General features: G+C 40.0%; 1 protein-coding gene across 5 annotated transcripts in view; it reads left to right on the top strand.

The window, feature by feature from the left end:
- The first annotated feature begins 604 nt into the window (after window positions 1-604).
- LDLRAD4 (low density lipoprotein receptor class A domain containing 4) overlaps window positions 605-20,360 on the top strand; it is a 348,064-nt gene continuing 328,308 nt past the window's right edge. Inside the window, exon 1 of one of the 5 annotated variants that reach the window (XM_078391505.1) lies at window positions 605-896. The gene's annotated coding sequence lies outside the window, so the exon portion shown is untranslated. Of the gene's footprint in view, window positions 897-1,524; window positions 1,756-20,360 lie in introns of those variants that run through there. The other 4 variants (XM_020791751.3, XM_072998774.2, XM_072998772.2 and 1 more) reach the window with 4 other exon arrangements.

Genomic DNA, 20,360 nt, shown 5'->3' with positions numbered 1-20,360 from the left:
ACTGTATATTTGACAGCGTGGAGATACCAAGCAGAAAACTGCACAGTGAATGCTTGGACTTGATGCATCTCAGAAAAATCTTCCAAAAATGAGTTGCGGCAGAATGTGTTTAGGGCAGACAAATGAAAAATAACAACAGAAGTGAGACACAAGACGTCGACGGACCCTGTGGTTAGTTAAGAAGCAGGCAGCGGCCTCAGGCGGCAAATTTGGGTCGTTGTGAAAGGACGTCATCATTCTTGCGCTTTCCAACAGGCAGAGCCCGGGAGATGTATTGGGCCACGTTTCTTTCTCATGTGCCGAAATGACTAGGGTCGCTTGCCTTTAGCGACTGCCTGCCTGGACTGTCGACAAGCCCCGACGAACCCCCTCAGGCTAGCCCGGCGCAAGACAAACGTCGGCGGAGGCACTGGGAAGCCTGCTGTCCTTACACATCCAGCCCTGCAGGTGTCAGTAGAGTCTGCCAATCGCCGCGCCAGGCCTTGGGCAGGAAGCTTCTCCTCCTTCGGCTCCGTTCCTCCCCCGCCCGCCCGCCCGCCCGCCCGTCCGCTCCCTCCCTGTCTCCCGTTCCTCGCCTGCTCTCGGTGCGAGCCAGACTCGCTGCTGCTGCAGACAGGCAGCAGCCAGAGGAGGGGAGGCAGGCGAGGGAAGGACAGGAGGCGGCGGCGGCGGAGGAGGAGGCGGGACTGGGAATGAGTTGGAAGGAGATCGCGGCTCAGCGCGCAGATCTCGCCTGCCGGAGACGGGCAGACGGAGAGGCAGGCAGGCAGACCCAGACACGGGGGCAGGGAGGGACGGAGGGAGGAGGAGACGAGGAGGGACTTCCATCGCCTCTGCACAAGGGAAGCCTGCCTCCTGGTGCTTCAGGGGCGAGACGTGCAGGGCTCGGAGGAAAGGTGAGTGGCTGCGTGTGGGCACAACCTGCTGGGGCTGGGCAGGAGGAGATGCCGCTCGCCGGGGAAACGAGGGGGCGCTCCCGAGAAGGGAAGGAGTTGCCCCACCGACGCCCCCCCCCCCACGGGCAGCCCCACTAGCAGCACGACGAGGCTAGACAGTCGGAAACTTAAGTGTCTGGCAAAGTGAGGAGGAGAGGCCCAAGTTTCAGGTCTGCCCTCTTAAAAGGGACGGGGCTCTTCTTGGGGGTGGGGTGGGGGGGCGCGCGCGGCGGTGCTCTCGAGAAGAAAGTGTTCCCCGTTTCCCCCCTTTTGTGTCTCATGAGAGCCTTTCTCTCTGCCCCCCTCCCTCCCTCCGGCTCCCTCCCTCCGGCTCCCGGGCAAAGTGCGCGCAGGAACCGCGAGTGTGAGGCTGCGCGCGTGAGGTGCAGGATGCGGACGGCAAACGCGTGGGGAGCAGCAGGCGGGGGAGAGTCTGGTCGCGCACAGGCTTCTGCCGGCGGCGCAGCGCAAAAAGGGTCTGTGCCCAGGTTTGGCGCAATGTCAGGCGGGAGGCGCCCGTCTCCCAGGAGGGGAGCAAATCGGGGACGGAGGCTTCCTCTCGGGGCTTCCCAGCCCGCAGGTGTTTCCGATTACCTTGGCAGCCGAGGGTTTGGTTACAGGCGGCGGCATGAAGTTCGTTAACCTTTCCAGCATCTCTCTTGTTTCATTTGGAAAAACCAACACGAGGAGCTCAGGGAGCGACTCTTTCCTGCCGCCCTTGACGAAGCTTTAGGACGGTTTGCATGTGAGCTGCACCTGGATTGTTTCGCTGAGGGGTCCTTGTAGCGGAAGATGGCAGGATAGGCGCGATTTCTTTCTGGTTTGTGTCTGTGGTTTGAAGAGCTCTTTTGGGGAAACCCAGAGTTTGAGCTGGAGTCCTGAGAGAATGGCAGTTGATCTCCGACGTGTTGGAAGCAAACGTTTGTGGTACAGGAATGTGAATAAAACAGAATAGAGAAAAGACAGGTTTGTGGGTGGGTGGGGGGTAATTTTCGAGCTGAATATTGCGCAAGAAATCTTTTTAGAAACATGGGGAAATGGTTGAAATCACCATGGACAGTAGAAATCTTGATGAATTGGACAACTTCAGAGCAGTTGAGGTAAAGAGACTGTCACAGAGGCACCTGCTTATGATAAAACTGTACAACAGACTGATGCCTGTGACTTTTATCTCAGCATCCAGAGGCCTTAAGCATCTCATGCTGTCTTTGCTTGTAGGAAAGCATGCCTACAAAAATGGCCTGTCCTTTTCACATAGCAATAGAACTTTTAAAAAACGTAAGTACCTACCTTGCTACACATGGCAAATGAATATGTATTTGCATATTCAGATTACTGTATTATTCCTTTTTTGCAGGGAAGACTTTGATGGAGAACTGTGTTTTTCTCTTCTATGGAAATAAGAACCAATTAGGTTGATAGGGGACCCCAACACCCAGTTATCTATGGCCCTTTAAAGAGTTCAGCTCTGAATGATGAAAAGTTTTTCAGAGTATGTTCTAGTGTGCTGATTATGCGGTTATTCATTTGGTAATTTAATGTGATCTGAAAAGAAGATTAAGGGTGTGAAATGTGGTTATTTTAGAATGTCTGATATGTCTCTCATTTGCTTGCATTTAGTGTGTATGTGTCGTTATATAAATTGATAATGCAACTGAACGCATTTCTGAAAATATAGTACTTTGGAAGTAATTTTGATATCCCCTCCCGTCTTTAACTTAAATTAATTTGTATTTAAGAGTTTGATGGATCCAGTTCTGTGTGTATTTACTCAGAAGTGAGTTTCGCTTTATTCAGTCACATTTACTCAGCAATAAAGTGCGCAGAGTGCAGCATAAAACTGTAGGTAGTTGAAGACAAATTATGGAGAATGTTTTTAACTGGCATTTTTCCCATGTTCCTTGTATGTCTTATTCTAATAGCTGTGCATGTCCAGGTGACTCTTTTAGTACAATCCTATATAGGTCTAGTCAGACGTAAGGCTCATTAAGTTCAGTGGGAACCTGGGTGAGTTGGTTTGGGGTTGTAGCCTCGGTCTGTTTAACTGAAGTTGTTTATTTCATTGGCTTCAGTGCTCATTATATTTGTTTACTGATGATACGGTAGTTTTGTGGCTACTAGGAAGCATGTAATACTGTATCTTCCCTGTTGATAGAAATGAAGCTGATTGTTTACCGGGGCAGGACATTATTGGAGATGACATATGTTAAAATTGGTGAATGTCCCTACTGCATTGCCAATTGAAATAGTGACAAAATGTTCTGCGTGTCTGTATCTGTGCTGGTGTTTTCAGCATAAAGTATTGAATTACCTACAGTGATTGTATCACAAGATTCTGTAGTGGGAAAATCTTAATAAATGCTTCTGTCATGGAGGAGTTCAGTTTTAGTCCAAAGGCAGGATGGACCCAGACCTCCAGCAGTTACGGCTGCTCATAATGTTCACAAATTATTTTTTTAGGTGTTGGTTTCTTTCATATACACTTTAGTTTATACTTGGTTCCTGAGGAGAGGGCAGTAAATGATCTAGGTCTGTGTTCAATGCACTTGATTTTCCTTGAAGTATTTATTGTTGTTATAACGTGAAGGCCTTTTGCTGTAACTAAAACAAAAGAGAGGACATTTTCTCTTGACTTATTTAGTGAGGTAATCTACTGAGCACTTGACCCCATCACAGTGTTTGCCTTACCTTTCTGTGTAGCAGACCTGCCGGTGGCATCAAGTCAACATGTGAAATCTAGCCTTACTCCTACCAACTCAAGAGAATTTGCTAGCTTTTAAAATTTAACGAGCAAAATTTTGACATGGTGTTTCTGTCATTAGTTGGCTCTTCCCTATTGATAGAGGGAAAATCCACCTATAGTTGAATCCTGTTTTCAGTCCTCTGCTCATTCTCCTTTTTGCTTTTTTCCCCATAGACATGCAGCCCCTTGAATGCAGTATCACTATCCATTTAATTTACAGTCTGTGATCTCTTGTGTCCACATCAGGTACTTCTATAACCATGGGAAGTGTGTTCTAATGCTATCCTAAGTAATCCTTTGACTTCTGTCAAAAATGGCTTGTATACAATTCTATACAATTCATTTTCTTTGTTGTTTAGTAGATCTGTGAATGTTCTCAAAAGCTCACTCAGTTCTATGTGTGAGTTTCACTTTCATAAAACAGGTTCATGATACATAATACAGTAGTAGTAACCTTCCAATGGTTTTTCACTCTTGGGACTGCTTTTTAATTTCCTTAGCCATGTCAGATTGTAGGGCAGGGTATTGGGTTTTTGGAAGTTGCTTGAAATAAATCTGTTTTGTCACAGATTCAGTGCTTGAATGTGTGCTGTGTTCTAACATCTGTGTAAATATCCAAGAACTGTGTGTTTCAGTTACAGTTCTATGAATGAAAAACCTGAACACTAAAGCACTCCAATAAATCCAAAGCCCTTCCAAGCTTTTGTCAGTAGGGAATAGAGAATGACAGAGTTTTCACATTTCTATTCCTTCCCGTTTACCAAAATATTTGCAATTGTTGCAAGCTACAGAACATGCTTGTTTAAACCAACCTCTGACCAAATTTAAATACACTCCCTTGTTGTAAAGATGTGGTTGGCAGCTAAATGAGCCCCCCAACACAACCCGATAAAACTCTTATCATCTTCTTTGAAGTCCAAATTCTGATCTGATAGACAAATCACCACAGAAATCTTTAGGGTGGCTGGAAGGGTCATGAAGGGGAAATCAAAGACGGAATCATCTACTTTGAGGCTGCGAAATTTGTCTGTGACCTCAGAGGCAGATTTCAGGTGCTTCTTTTCTCAGGACAATTTTCTAGGATCAGTGCACAATATTGCACAATAATATAGTTTCTCTGTGTCTTTATCAGCAAGGGAAATGACACGTTTTTGCAAGGGTTTCAAGCAGTTAATCCAAGTTTGATCTATAGTACTGTTAAATTTACCAGAGGCACCCAGGTTACATCAGCTATTTTTAAAAAACTTAGTGACAATACTCTTATGCATAAGTTGTCAACCATCTACCTTCACTGCATAAACATTCTCACATATATATATATATATATATTGTTTTCTTTCCCCCAACTAATGGCTGTTTCTAAGAATAACTTTCTTGCCTGGCAGGTTGACCAAGTAACAGACATCTAAGGTACATGTTATCTTGTAGCTAAAAGAGATGTATCTTTACAGGTTTTATTTAAATTGTAGTGATAGATATATTTAGCTACTTTAATGTCCTTTTTCAATGATGTCTTTTTTGGGTCCTTTTTAAGGAGAAAGGCAGAGTAAATAAATAAAATTTTATTTTATTAAATAAAATAGGATAAGATAAATACTCTAGCCTTTGAGAAATAGTTAATCAGAAATAGTTTTCTTATATTCCACTTGAGCAGCCTGGTACTATGATTCCACTAGGATGACTGCTTGTTTAAATGTGGTCAGGCCAGCCTCCTCTGGAGGCTAGAGGACATCAGAGGCCTATCCATACCCCTGGCATCAGCAGCTTCCTGCCTGAAATGCTAGCTGGAGGTCCTCAAGACTGCAAAAGAAGAACAGGCTAGTATAGCCTTTTGTATATGCTCTGGGCAATCAGTTGTCCATCATGAAAATTAGGACTTGAGTGCAATGATGTCTTTCCATTTTTTGTCATTCAGCATCTAATATACAAGGGCATAAAGAAGTTATATATGCCCTTGGTGTAATTGATGGTACTAGCCATCATGAATGTTTCCAGTTCCCTTTTGAAAACTGTCCAGTGTAGCAGTCTTCAAGGCATTGTGTGACTGTTAATTTTAAATTTAACTATGTGTAGTGTGAAGGAACACTTCCTTTTATATGTCCTAAAACTTAACTATTTAACTTCAGTGGATGTCCCAGGGTTCCAGTATTCAGATAATGACAGAAAAAAAATCTTATCACTTTTCCACTCTATTCAAAATGTTTATTTTATTTATTTATTTATTTCATTTATACCCCGCCTATTTGGTCATTATGACCACTCTATACATCTCTATCCTGTCCTTCTGTATCTGCCTTTTTTCCCTAAGTTCCAAATACTTCTTTACAGTTACTCAAATCCCTTGATCCTTTTGGTAACCTCCTTTGACACCTTTTCAATTGAACAAAATCTTTTTTTAGTTACACCAACTAGAACTGTACTCAGTAAATGGAATTGCACCATGATTATGGTACAATATTACTCAGTGTGGTAAAGTGTTATGACATTGCCAGTTCTATTTTGATTCCTTTTCTGATTATGTGCAATATGGAATTTGCCTGTTTTTAACAGCAGTTGCACACTGTCCCTGTGCTTTCATCGAGCTATCTACCATAACCCCCACATCATTTTCTTCATCAGCCATTACTAACACAGACCCATCATGTACAAATGAAGATAAGATGCTTGCCTCCAGATATGAATCACTTCACCCTTAGGTTGAATCTCATCTGGCACTTAAATTTAATTCCACAGTCTGGAGAGATCTTTTTGGAAGTTATTGTTCTAAGCGTTCTGATTTAGTACAATGAGCAAGTTTGGCCATTTCATCAGTCACCTCTTGTGAACAAGTTAGACCTGGAATTAGGAGTGAGTAATCTGAGTGAGGCCAAGTTTGCTTTCCCTGACCAGGAAGTATAGGTGAATCTCCAGCTACAGAGACCCCAGTTTCTCTCCATCTCTCTCTCTCCCCCCTTTGCTTTGTCTTACTTCTGAGGGACTGGGGCTTCAGGGATGGGAAGGACAACTGAGGAACTTAAGTGGCCTGAATGAAATGTGCAAGCTGCGGTTTCCCCTGCTGATTTCAGAATGGCAGGGTGAGTGACTATCGGGCGTGGGTAGAAAAAGCTGTTGTGGTCAAGTATAAAACAGTATAATTGAATTTTCTACAACATTTGTGTATAGTTATGCTATAGAAAGGGACTTTGATGCTATAGTGTATTTTCCTCCAGAGCTATAAGAAGACTTAGGAGAAACGGTTCTTTTCTGTTTTATAACACTACTCATACCTCCTTCTTCAAAAACCTATGGAGAATGACACTTTTGCCTTTACTGAAAGTATGATTTATGTAAATCTGTTCTGCTGAACATGTTGTTCAGACAGGATTGGAAATGATGAAGAACTGAAGTCTAATTTCTGTGTTGATTGGCAATGAAGAGCTTTCTTAGATGAAGTATGTCTGTGCTGTGCCAAATGGTTGACTTTTCTAGAAGAAAAAAGCTCCAAAGGTTATGTGAAAAGTACTCTGGTTAATATATTGGCATTCCCAGAACCCACTAAAACTTGGGCAGGTTGCCAGGTACTACTTAATGAGGATGCAGAATGTCTGGCACAAATCTGCATAAACACAAAAGAATGTCAGAAAAGGGAGTTAGTGAGAGGAACTTGAATATCTATATCCCTGATTAGCTTTTAATTACTATATTTTGGACTTAATATGGATGGAAATCTTACCAATTATATTGTTATGTCTATAACATTTTGGGCCATTTTTGTTTCTGTACCTTGTTTAGATTATTAAGGCTAAAGTAAAGCAGACTGACTATATTCTGTAAATCCAAAATTGAATAGAATACAGAACTCATTATTCTGAGTATCTGGATTTTTAGAAAAATGGCAACTAAGGCTTCAAATCTTACTCATGAGTAAGCTGCATTAAACACAGTGGGACACACTTCTTTGCAAACATGAATAAGATAGCATTGTGTGTTTTTAATCCTTAATGCTACAAAGAAGAATTTCAAAAAATGGGCACATCCTGCTAATGTTTTTGATGTGTGTATGATAGCTTGACCAAACAGTCCTCCTGGTAGCCACAGTGTAATGTTTGGCTATCTTGCCAAGCATTTTGCCCTTTGAAAGAAATAAAAATCATCTGAAATATAGGCAAATTTATTTTACCTCCACAATAATCACATGTAGCAGAAAGTTTTTTTAGAAGTAATAATAGGAAAGACTACTGGGTGTTGGCATTAACTGCATCATTGGGACACAGAATGTGTAGAGGAGTGTAGGGACTCTTGTACTTAGGTAGAAGAAAAAAGAATTGAAAATGCCACTTCAGTGGTATGGAAATTTTGTTTTTACTGATCATAGGAATTAATTTCCCCACTTGGTATATTAAAAGATGCCTTGACATTCCCAACCCTACACTCAGTATGTCTGCTCCTGATCACAGTCATAAGCTGTAATGAGTTTGTTGACATTTCTCTACTGGCTAAAACAGAAATGCATTTAAGAAACAGTGAGTTTGTCAGACTGTTTATATGACAGTGCAAGCCAGTACTTGCCAAGATCTAGACAGTCTGTTGGTGTTACATGTCAGGGATGGATAGCTTGCTATGTCTAAGACAGAAACCCATTTGTATTGGGGGCAAACCTATGATGCGTCCCTGCAGATATTTGCTGATATCTTGTGTTATAGTGAGTAAGGTGACATATTAGGTATCTCTGTATTTATTTAAAATCTGAAAGACTGTCTTGTTCCTTAGATCTCTTGTTATATTTATAAGAAATATCTACACAGTATAAACACTGAGGAACATTTTTAATGCGACAGTTTTTAGTACAACTGTGAAAGCTAACATGCTTTCACCATTAATTGTAGGAAGTATCAAAAATATCAGATTGTTGTGAGAAGGCAGACTTGAGCTTGGAATTCAGCAATCCTGTGGAGGAGAGGGGTTCCAGAGCTGAAGAGAATTTTGGTCATGTTTAGGAGGCAGCATGGCAGGTGACTCTAAACTGTCTCCTGGTATGTATAAAGACACTGGAGGTGTCTCCCAGGTACTACTTTCATGGTAAATGAGTGCTGTGTTCTTCTCTGATGTCTGCACATGTATCACTCATCAAGGCAAACACTATTATGGATACAGGCTTTACCTGGTAGCAAAACTAAATGTAAAACTGGGAAATATACAGGGGGTCACTGAGAATACGAATGTTTTTATTCAGGAAGCACTTCAGTTCCAAGGTATCATAAAATTAGAGGGAGGATTTCACATTTTCTCTACAACCTACATTTCAACCCATAAGCAAGTTCCTGTAATTTCTCGCCAGATTACTCATAAACATGTTCAAACCCACCCATAAACTCAAACATGGGTTGCAGGAGAAATATATCATAGAAATCCCCCCTTAAAATAATAATTCATAATATTATTGCTTAAATGCTCTGGAGAGGACACTCCTCGATACAGAGCACGTTACCATGGTCTCTCGAGACTGAAGGATGCCTATACTAAGTCTTGCACTTTTTTCACAAGCCAATGCTCCCAGAGCAGTCTGCAGCAATAATACATAATTACCTGAGGACCAAACTAGATGTGATGTTAAATGTGTGGAGGCATTTACTATGCCTTTTATTTTCAAACTGACAGTTGTGGAGATCCTTGCTCAGGACCATAACTGTAGTGTGTGTGGTCTTTCCCTCCCAAGACTAGTATGATTAAAATCTTTTCCCAGTGCACCAATTCACTATGAGATGGAAGAAGCTGAGGGTATGGTGGGGAGGCGAAGAAAAAACATTGTGGCCAGAGTAACAGTACAGGAGAGTCCCCTGGACTGCAAGGAGAACAAACCTATCCATTCTAAAGGAAATCAGCCCTGAGTGCTCACTGGAAGGACAGATCCTGAAGCTGAGGCTTCAGTACTTTGGCCATCTCATGAGAAGAGAAGACTCCTTGGAAAAGACCTTGATATTAGGAAAGTGTGATGACAAGAGAAGGGGATGACAGAGGATGAGATGGCTGGACAGTGTCTGTGAAGCAACCAACATGAAATTGACACAACTATGGGAGGCCGTGGAAGATAGGAGGGCCTGGCGTGCTCTGGCCCATGGGGTCACGAAGCGTCGGACACGACTAAACGATTAAACAATGACGAACAGTACAGGTGAAATGGTGAGTGATCCCATGTTGCAAATCTCAGTTCTGACTGAGAAACCCTACACAGCAGTAATTTTGAAAATTAAAACTACATGTTAAACACAATATAGAAAGAAAATATGGAATGGATCAATAATGAATAAAATCAATGTAATAACATTGATGGGGAGGAGGAAACTCCACAACTAATACTTTCCAGCATAAGATTTTATGCATTCAGTTTTGAATCAGGTATTGGCTCTTTGGGTTACCACTAATACATTTCTTGACAATGTGAATGATAGGGTAAGTTTTAGTTTTATCTTTTGTTACTGCTTTTACTTTGGAGAAATAGAATGTGTGATTATTCGTAATGAAGACCCTATCTCTGATATTTTGTATAGTAACATATCTGTCTTATTATAAGTTGTAACAAAATAATTGCAATTTTAGCAGTGGTCAAACATACCTGCTGGGATGGGTAATTTGGAAATACATTTTAAGCTGGAGGGGGTGTACTGCAGATGTCTGTCACTGGTATAGTGGACTGATCATGTGTTTATTACTGAACAGGCTTGATTGGCATGAAAGTTCTTTCTCTCTAGCTGAGATTTTTAGTGGGTTGGCAAGTGAGACCTCTCTTTCAGGCCGAACATTCAAGGGCTAGCATGTGTCATTTCCTCTCAGAATTCCCATACGTACTCCTGAGTGTGTGCTGTCCTCTTGAAACCTTGAAATAGTTTCTGTTAGTAAAATTCCCCGCCAACATGACTTGTGCCCAGGGTGAATTTATTTTAAACCACGATTTAGTTTTTTAACCATATTTTTTATTATTTAAATAAAAAAGTTTTATTTAAATTGTGATTTAAATCAATTTGATTTTTTTTTTGGAAAAAATGGTTTTTCTCCACCGTTCTAGTGCCAGTTACTAGAACAATCTGGAAGCTGTCGTCCCATGATTCAGTTTTCTCAAACTCCCTTCTTTACCTCCTCCTTAATGCACTTTGAAGCCTTGATATGAAACATGGGATCCTGGTTAATTGCTGATAACAGGCAGTATTGGTTTCTATCATTATAGGTTGTCTTGTCTTGTTTGCTTGTCATATTGAGTGATATTACTTTGAATTGGCAACTGGGTGGATTGTGTTGGACCTTCTGTCAAGCAATGGATATTGTGTTTTCACAAATTTGCTTGTATCTGAGACTGTGTCCAGAAACAGACATTAGAGGTAGCCCAACAAATCTAATACAAACATCTGAATATCAGAGCAAGAGTTTTGGGCCTTCAAGGAGTATGCAGATTTGCTTGCGCTGTTTAGTTATCGGGTCTTCAGGAAATCTAATTTCACAAACCCCCAAAAGACAGCCTTAACCACCTTGCTGCAGTTGTAATGTGCTTTCAGCTCTAATTATGAGCTAGCTCTAAGGTCTGTTTCAGAAAAACGGTCACAGAAAAATTCAGTGACATTATGGAACATGGCTGGAATTTTCTTCTGCAGCAAATAGCAGCTTCAGAGGACCTATTTTCATCAAGATTGCAGCAGGAAGGTAGTAGTTAAACTTTCCCTTTTCTCCCTTGCACTTCAAGTTAATTGCCAGTTCCTACAGCCCACTTCACACATACACACCCTGTGGCTGCTGTTGGCTCTTTTTAGTGCTAAAAGACAATGTTAATAGTTTGGCTCTAAGTTAGTTGCACTTAATTCCCATTTACATCAATGAGACTTAAATTAGTAATGATTCCCTTTTCATCTTGATTTGAGAAGGACCCAAGAACAACTAACACAGTCTGTGTCTGATTCAGTAGGTACAGTACTCCTGAAAGCTAGAACATTACTGTCATTTTCCCATGATAAGGTCTGTTCTGTGAGAGCTTGAATATAGCTCATCGTAAACCATTTTAAATGCAAGACTTTAAAATAATTAAGTCAAAAGCACTGTGTGTAACACAAAGGAATTCAAAATACAGTTAACACAAAACTCTCATAAGTGAGCTGGAGACCTCTGGCTTTCTAGGTGCCCTGCCAATTTTTTCTGTAGTTTGTCTTCAGTCCTTATTCATTTTCCATCAGTGTTACTTATGTAACTACACTTTTATTTTTGTAATAGAAATCCCACCTTGTCTGCCTTTGAAAGATGTTAGAATGAGCCCTCTTTTTTTTTCCAAAATAACTGAGTTGACACAATACACTTCTGGTTTCTCACTAGGGAACTATTTGTATTCTTCTGTTACCTATGGGGAAGCTTTGTGTCTGAAAGACAAGAAAGCTATTAAAGAACAACATCCTTGACACCTTTCCTTTGCTTGTGAGTTCTGAGTAAGAGGTGTTGCAATATGTGCATTAATTGAATGAAAAAGTTCATTTGTACTGCTTAATGTGAGAACTGCATAGGGTTTCCTGATTGTCAAAGATATGGTGCAGAGCCATTGTACATATCAGCTTGCCTAAAATAAGTGCTTGCAACACGATGAGCTGTATAGTGATACACATTTTATTTAGAATTTCTTGCTAACACTTATCAGGGAAAGAAATTTGCAACTACTTGTGTTTGATTTTCAGACGTTGACTGATTTGCAGCTGAAACTGAAATGATTACAGTGGTGCCTTGACTTACGAACGTTCCCGACTTACGACCATTTTGAGTTACAGTCAGCTCCAGCTGCAAAAATTTGCTTCGACTTACGACTGGAGCTTCGAGTTACAACCAGAAAAAAGGCAGGGGAAAAGGCGGGGAATTCAAAATGCTTTTCAAAATGCTAACCGTTTGTGATGAAGAGGCTGCTTCTTTGTAGCTCTTTCGCCTCAGCGGTTAGAGAGTGTGTGTTCAGAGGAGCCATCAGACTGCCTGGTAAAGTGCTGCTTTTTGCTTTTTAAAAACTGGCTATTCTGGGTGGGTTTTGCAGCTTGGGTTAGGGCTGGGTGGTGGGGTTATGTTTCTGTGCTGTGCTGGGTCTTGCAGTCTGTTTTTTTTGGGTTTTTTCGCATTTCTAATGGGTCTTGCAGTCTCTTTGCTTTTGTTTGGTTTTTTGCATTTCTAATGGGTCTTGCAAACTGTTTCCTTTTTGGTTGTTGTTTTCTTGCATTTCCGATGGGTCTTGCAGTCTCTGTTTGCTTTTTAGTTGTTGTTTTTTGCATTTCTCATGGGTCTTGCAGTCTCTGTTTGCTCTTGGGTTGTTGTTGTTTTGCATTTCTGATGGGTCTTGCAGTCTCTGTTTGCTTTTTGGGTTATTGTTTTTTTCCTTTGGACGGAAAGGATTAATCACATTTCCGATGGGTCTTGCAGTGTTTTGTTTTATAGTTTTTTTGTGATTTTTTTCCTAGCCAGAACAGATTAATTGTGTTTCAGTGCATTCCTACGGGAAATGGTGCTTCGACTTATGTCCATTTCGAGTTACGACCATCTTCTGGAACGTATTAAGTTCATAAGTCGAGGCACCACTGCACTGGAATTTACAAAGAATTTTGGATCAATGTAATTTTTAGTTTTTTAAAAAAATTCTCACATCATAATTGGTTAATTTACAAATATTTCTCCCAAATATTTTATATTTGAATATATTTGAACCCAGGTTTTGGGTGTTGCTCCTTATTGCATGCATATTTGTCCTTAGCAATGGAACACGTTCTTTGAATACAGAAGATCGCAGTTCTTCCAACCTCTAGAATGCTTCTCCATGTTTTAAGAAAGGACTGGATAGCAGCTGATCAAAAGGTAACAGGTAACATCTGGAACTCTGACACAGGGGAACCACTGCCACTCAGAGGAGATAATGCTTGGCTATGTTGTCTGAATTATTGTAAGGCAGACTCCTCTCTTGTGTGGAAAAGTGTAGGTATTATAGCTGCCTAATGGATGTTGTTGTAAAGTGGCTCAAAATGATTATCTTCAAGGAAAATAATGTAAATCTTGATGGCCAATTGCTGGTCGTTGATGAGATGCTGGCTGCATTTCTGGCACATGCCTGATTGTGCAATTGGCATGTAATCAGGAATTTAGCCAGCATGTCACTAATGAGTGTTAATTTGCCTCTGAGACTTACAGTTTCCTTTGCGCATGTATAAATCAGTGGTAGGATTCTGACCTTCTGTCGGTGTGCAATGAATAATGATGAACATTGCACAGTTGTCCCCACAACCTCATTCTTTTCTCCCGCTATTTAATCATTTGTAGCGTTCACCTGTTGATCAGATACATAGTTAGCTATGAGCAGAACTTGAAAGTAGCTATTTCATAGAGTTCTTGAATATGTTATGACTTTCATCCTGTCCTTACACTAAGGAGTTAATGCAAGGGTAATATGGACCAAAGTCCAGTCAGGTAGTATCCAAGGTTTTCATATGATTTTGCCCAATGTCCTATTGGATATTTACACATTTGTGTAAATAAATGTATGTGCTGGGTGCATGGTTGGGCATACAATCAGGCACATGTCCAATGTGTGATTGGTATCTTGTAAATTAACTGTGACAAATTCCATGATTCTTTTTTTGTAGGCATCAATATAAATTAAGCTTTTGGCCATTATCTGTTGTATCATAGATAATGGTCTTTACAGCAATTGCTGGCATAGGAAAACTTTGGAAGAGCAACTGTCCAAAAATCTGGGTAAGAAAAAGTGCAGTGCAGCTTCTTCCATTTTCCTTAGTAGCATGCCATTTTTGAACAGAATGGTGGAAGGAGAGTCTAACAAATGGATGAGTATTCCAAGAAGCAGGTTAAATTTAAAAAGTAAAAATACTCAGCCAGTCTGCTTTAATGATAAAATATTTCAGTTCTACAAAGGCTTCTTAGTGATCTCTTCTCAATGTTCAGCTGCAATCTGGTTTAGGCAGTTTCTTCTTTCATTTTCACTAAAAGTTCTTTCAAGTCATTGCTGCTTTCTACCAGTAAGATTGTGTCATCTGCATATCTTAAATTATCGATGTTTCTTCCACCAATTTTCATTCCATAACGTATCTTTTCATATGATGTTTTGTGTAGAGATTGATCAGATAAGGGGACAAAATGCACCCTCGTCTGACCCCTTTGCCTATAGGAAAACATTCTGTGTCTCCATATTTGTCCTAACAGTAGCTTCGTATCCACAATACAGGTTTACAGATCAGGACAATCAAGTGCTGAGGCACATACATGTTCCACTGCTTCCTTTATGGTTTCCCATTTACATTGATACATACTTCTCATATTCCATGTTCCAGTTGTATGCGTTGTGCATCTGACTTGCCTTGCAGCTTTAATTTGGTTGTGTAAATAGTATCTACACGCTTCATATCTGTCCTCTGCTCTTCTCCAGTAGCTGATTTGAGTGCTTTCCAATCTGAGAGTATCGTTTTCCAGCACTATTTCTTGTTTTGTTTTCAGCTATCTCATCATAGGGTTGTCAAGGTAAGAGAGGTTAAGCAGTAATAGTTGTTGTGGGTTTTTCGGGCTCTTTGGCCGTGTTCTGAAGGTTGTTCTTCCTAACGTTTCGCCAGTCTCTGTGGCCGGCATCTTCACAGGACAGCATTCTGTGCTCTGTTGTAGTTGGCTTGAGATTAAGCAGTAGTTTACCATTGCTGTGCAGTACTAACAAAAGTTAGTTTGAGTATCACTGCCGTTGTCTGTGAAAGATCCTCTGCCAGCTACTCCTTCAGCCAGTGCTGCTCTGTAGTACAGTAGTTTCTTCACCTTCATCACCAATGGAACTATCCATTTTCTTCTGCTGATCTGTCTGTTACTTCTGAAGAGGGCAGATGCATGTTAGTCTGGATCCTTAGCTGTGAACATTCTGCCTTAGAAGACTCTGGAGTCTAGCCTCCGATGACATTGCTCTTCACTTTACTAACACACTCCAAGTCCCTCACCGCATTAATCTGTGCGTACTAGCAGCTAGTAGAATTTAATTAGAAATGCAGTGCATGTGGTCTTACTGTAGCATGAAAAATAGTGATCTGTGTGCCTATTCTGCCCTTTGTTTTGACTGTTGATGGGTAACTTCAATGTTCCTGCCCTTCCTGTTTATGAATCCTGATTGTTAAACTGGACTTAGACTGAACAGTTCTTCAAATAGAGGAAAGTCCTCTGTAAAGGAGAACACATGGCTGTCCAACTGTGTGGCACAAATTTTTCTTCATATCTGTGGAGAGTGTTTTTCTCGATATTAGTGAGCCATTATCTTTGAGTTGAGCAGATTAGTGAGCCTTTATCTTGAGATGTTTATTCAGTGGTTTAATTAAGTGCTGTTAATGTTAATGTTAGGAACTACTATTTTGGGGACTAGTTTTTCTGTCTTTCTCATTTCTTATATTATTGCCTTAAATTCTATATTCAATGTTTTTTAATAGTTAGGCTCCAAAAGCTCTTCCGCCCGAATCAGTATACCTTCAAATTGCATAGAATATTCCCCTCAAAAGGCTGCTTTGTATGGCAGCAGTCACCTTCTGCTCAGACCAAAAGTGGGTCAATCCCATAAATTTTGTAAATGTCTCTGAACCTTTATACAAACAACTCCATTGCTAAAAAAGCAGAACGGGAAACATTAGTAATAAATTACTGACAAAGAGTTTTGGTCTGTTAAATTTAGGGCAGTGCAATTGAAATTCATATTTAAATTGATGTATTAATAGCAGAAATCCTCTGGAACAATTAACTCACCTTCTAAAATGTCTCTCTACTATTCTGCATGCTGACACAACATAATTTTAGTTCTAATTTGTTGAAAAATATATAATACATTACTTGTTAAGGATGCATATGTTTTCTGAATGTTACTTTCCAAGTTGAAATCTTGGGGTAAGAAAGTTATGTTTTAATTAGCTACCTCTGTTTTCAGCAAGACTATGTCAGAATATAAAAACAACAGATTAATTAGGTTTTGATTAAAGCAGCAGTAGTGTATGCAGTTGTAAAATTCTTTCCGCAATAAGTTTTGTTTTTCACTGCAACAAATATATTTTTCTCATATTATTAGATTCTTCAATAGCATGCATATTTATTTATTTATTTATTTATTTATTTATTTATTTATTTATTTATTTATTTATTTATTTATTTATTTATACCCCACCTATCTGGTCATTTTGACCACTCATATATTTAAAATGCATTCAGTTGGACCCTTAGCAGCATTGATCATACTTAGGAAATATATCCTTTCTCTCTGGAAGAACAAGAGGCATGCAAGCAGAGGTTTCTTTAAAAATGTCTTTTAAAAATTACTGTATTTTTCCATGTATAAGACTATACTTTTGTCTAAAATCTTTAGACTAAAAATTGGAGGAGGCTTCGGACTGCCTGGTAAGGGTAAGGTCCTGCTTTCTGGGTGGGTTTGCAGTGTGGTTTTCGCCTGGCGAGGCTGTTTCTGTGCTGTGATGGGTCTTGGGGGGTTTGTTTGCTTTTTGGGTCCCCTCCATTTCTGATGGGTTTTCCCCCCATTTCCGATGGGTCTTGGGAGCTTTGCTTGCTTTTTGAGGTTCCCCCCATTTCCAAAGGGTCTTGTGGGGTTTGGTTGGTTTTTGCTTTGCTTTTCTTGCATTTCCAATGGGTCTTGCACACTTTCCTTGCTTTTTGCTTAGCTTTTTTTGCATTTCCAATGTGTCTTGCATGCTTTCCTTGCATTCTGTTTTGCTTTTTTTGCATTTCCGCTGGGTCTTGCATGCTTTCGTTGCTTTTTGCTTACCTTTTTTGCATTTCTGATGGGTCTTCCACGCTTTCCTTGCTTTTTACTTAGCTTTTTTTGCATTTCCGATGGGTCTTGCATGCTTTCCTTGCTTTCTGCTTAGCTCTTTTTGCAATTCTAATGGGTCTTCCACACTTTCCTTGCTTTTTGCTTAGCATTTTTGCATTTCCGATGGGTCTTGCACTCTATCTTTGCTTTCTGCTTTGCTTTTTTTGCATTTCCGATGGGTCTTGCATGCTTTCCTTGCTTTTTGCTTTGTCTTTTTTGCATTTCCAATGGGCCTTGCACTCTATCTTTGCTTTCTGCTTTGCTTTTTTTGCATTTCCAATGGGTCTTGCACACTTTCCTTGCTTTTCTTTCCCCCCTTCAGCCGAAATGGATGAATCGCTTTTCCGATGGGTCTTGGAGTGATTTTTTTTTGGTGATTTTTTCTTCGGCCGGAATGGATTAATTGCATTTCAATGCATTCCTATGGCAAATGGTGCTTTGATTTGCGACCATTTCAAGTTAAAACCGGCGTTCCGGAACCACTGTATACATCAGACAATACTTTCCTTTACCTTAACTGACATGTGTTTCATTCTTGTTTTTCCCCAGTCATCTTCCATACTTCTCCACTAATTTATTTATTTAGATCTCCTTGCCATGTCTCTTTTTGAAAGCTATTGTTTTTATTCATCCTGTACTAACATCTTATATATTACACTTATTATCCCCTTTCTTTTATAATCTTCCATCTCGTCCCTCTTTTCAATAATTTCTTCAAATTTAATTATCTCCCTACGTTCTCCTTCCTTCCCCCGCCATTTTTTAGTCCAAATATCTAACCGTTTTACATTAAACCAGGTAATTCCTTCTCCTAATATACCTTTTATTCCCTTTTTATTACACAGCTTCTTGTTGCAATCTTTAATTTTATAGCTTTTTATTCTGACAAAACCTTATTTAATTTTTTCTTCACTTTATTTGGAAAACTGTATAACTCCACCACATGTGTCAATGGGGAAATCTTTGTACTCATATTCTCTTACATTACAACATGTTACTTAAAACAGAATTATATATATTTTTAATAATATCCTTTACATTTTCCTTGAAAAACAAATTTTCCATATTTTCCTTAGTCTTATAAAACTCAAAATCACTCCAAGTTACCCTCTTACTGTTTACTATGATTTCTGAGGTATGTCTCAATTGATGAGCTCTGTAATATTTTGATATCAGGTATACCCAAACCTTTAGCTTGAGTAAGATATTTATCCTTGCCAATTTATTTTAATTACACTAGATATTAATCAAATTCTGCAATTCTTTTAATTCCTTATCAGTTATCTTTATAGGTAACCTCCAGAATACAATTTTAATTTAAAGATTATCTTCATTTTTACTATTGCTATTTTTCCAAAGCAAGATAGGTTCAACTTTTGATAATCTTTAATTTATCCAAATGATTTATTGCAAATTCCAGGTAGTATTTATCCCTAAATATCTAATACTATTTTAAAACTTATGCTCAAATTTCTCTTTCAATTTACTTCTCTCTTAATACATTCTGCTAGCATAAATTCTGATTTACTCCAATTTAGCCTTAACCATGTAAATACTTCAAAGGCTTTTATTTGCTGTTTAATATTTTCTATAATATTAATTGGATCTTTAGTTGTTGATAATGTATTGTCTGCGAATAAGTTCTTCTTGATTTTATCTTTATTCCCTATTCCTTTTATTTTGGTATCTTCTCTAATTATGTTTACTAATAATTTTATTATCACTGTAAATAGTACTGGGCGTAAGGGACATCCTTGTCTTGTTCCCTAGCCTAGTGTAATTGTTTCTGTCATAATATAATTTACCAAAACCACAGCAATATTATCTAAATATAATTGCTGTATAATATTTCTAAAGCACGTACCAAAACCTAATTCTTTAATTAATATTTTTAAAGTTGAGCATTCCACCAAATCAAAGGCCTTAAAAGTATTCAGTGATAGTATCCCTGCTTTTGTCTGTCTCTTTTATTGTATTAATTACATTTAATACCTTTCTCATTAAATCTTGCATTGCCTACCCTTTAAAAATCCATTTTAATGTTTACCAATATATTTATCAATGAAACCATTGAATCTTTTAGCTAATGTAAATATTTTAGCATCCTGATTAATCAATGAAATTGGCCTCTATGCCTCTATATCAGGGGTCTCAAACATGCGGCCCGGGGGCCATTTGCAGTCTGCCGGATGATAATTTGTGGCCCCCGCCTTGCCTGAAGCGCCCATGCGTCCTCTGCTGTCAAGAGTCAAAAAAAGCGTTGCCTTTCTCGCAGGCTGTCTCCCAAGACAGCGCCTCTTGCACCCTCCATCCAGAACTGCAGCCTGCCAACCAGCCCGCCTGTCATGGTGGGGGTAGTTGCTGCTGTTGAGTGCGCCTTTTTTTGAGGTGGGGCCCTCAGAGGAAGGTTGCCGGACCTCTCCCTGTGTGTGTGTGTTTGCGTGTGTGCATGCGCACGAACCTGTGGGGCCCCCCGCCCCATTCTGTTTAATTTTGCGGGTACCGGTGGGGGCTTTTTTCCTTTGGCAAGGTGAATTCTGTGAGGGTTTTTTTAAATGTCATGCCCTCCTCCCCCTGGCTAGGCGGTCACTGGCGCTCCCTCCCTTCTCTGCTTCTTCATCCTGCTGCTGCTGGTAATAGTGAAGAAGGAGCTGGAGGAGGTTGTGGCCGGCAACGAGGGCTCACGTGCCCCTCCTCCTCCTTGGAGCCCCAGCTGGGCTAAGGAAATTCCTGGGCAGCTCCCTTGGGCTCTTGCTCCGCTTGGCGGAAAATCTGATGCGGCCCACCCTCACCCAGACTCTGCCTCCAGCAGCCCCCAGGTAAATTGAGTTTGAGACCCCTGCTCTATATT

The sequence above is a fragment of the Pogona vitticeps genome, chromosome 4, assembly GCF_051106095.1.
Source record: "Pogona vitticeps strain Pit_001003342236 chromosome 4, PviZW2.1, whole genome shotgun sequence".
Taxonomy (NCBI): domain Eukaryota; kingdom Metazoa; phylum Chordata; class Lepidosauria; order Squamata; family Agamidae; genus Pogona; species Pogona vitticeps.
This window is presented reverse-complemented; position numbering and strand designations above follow the sequence as displayed.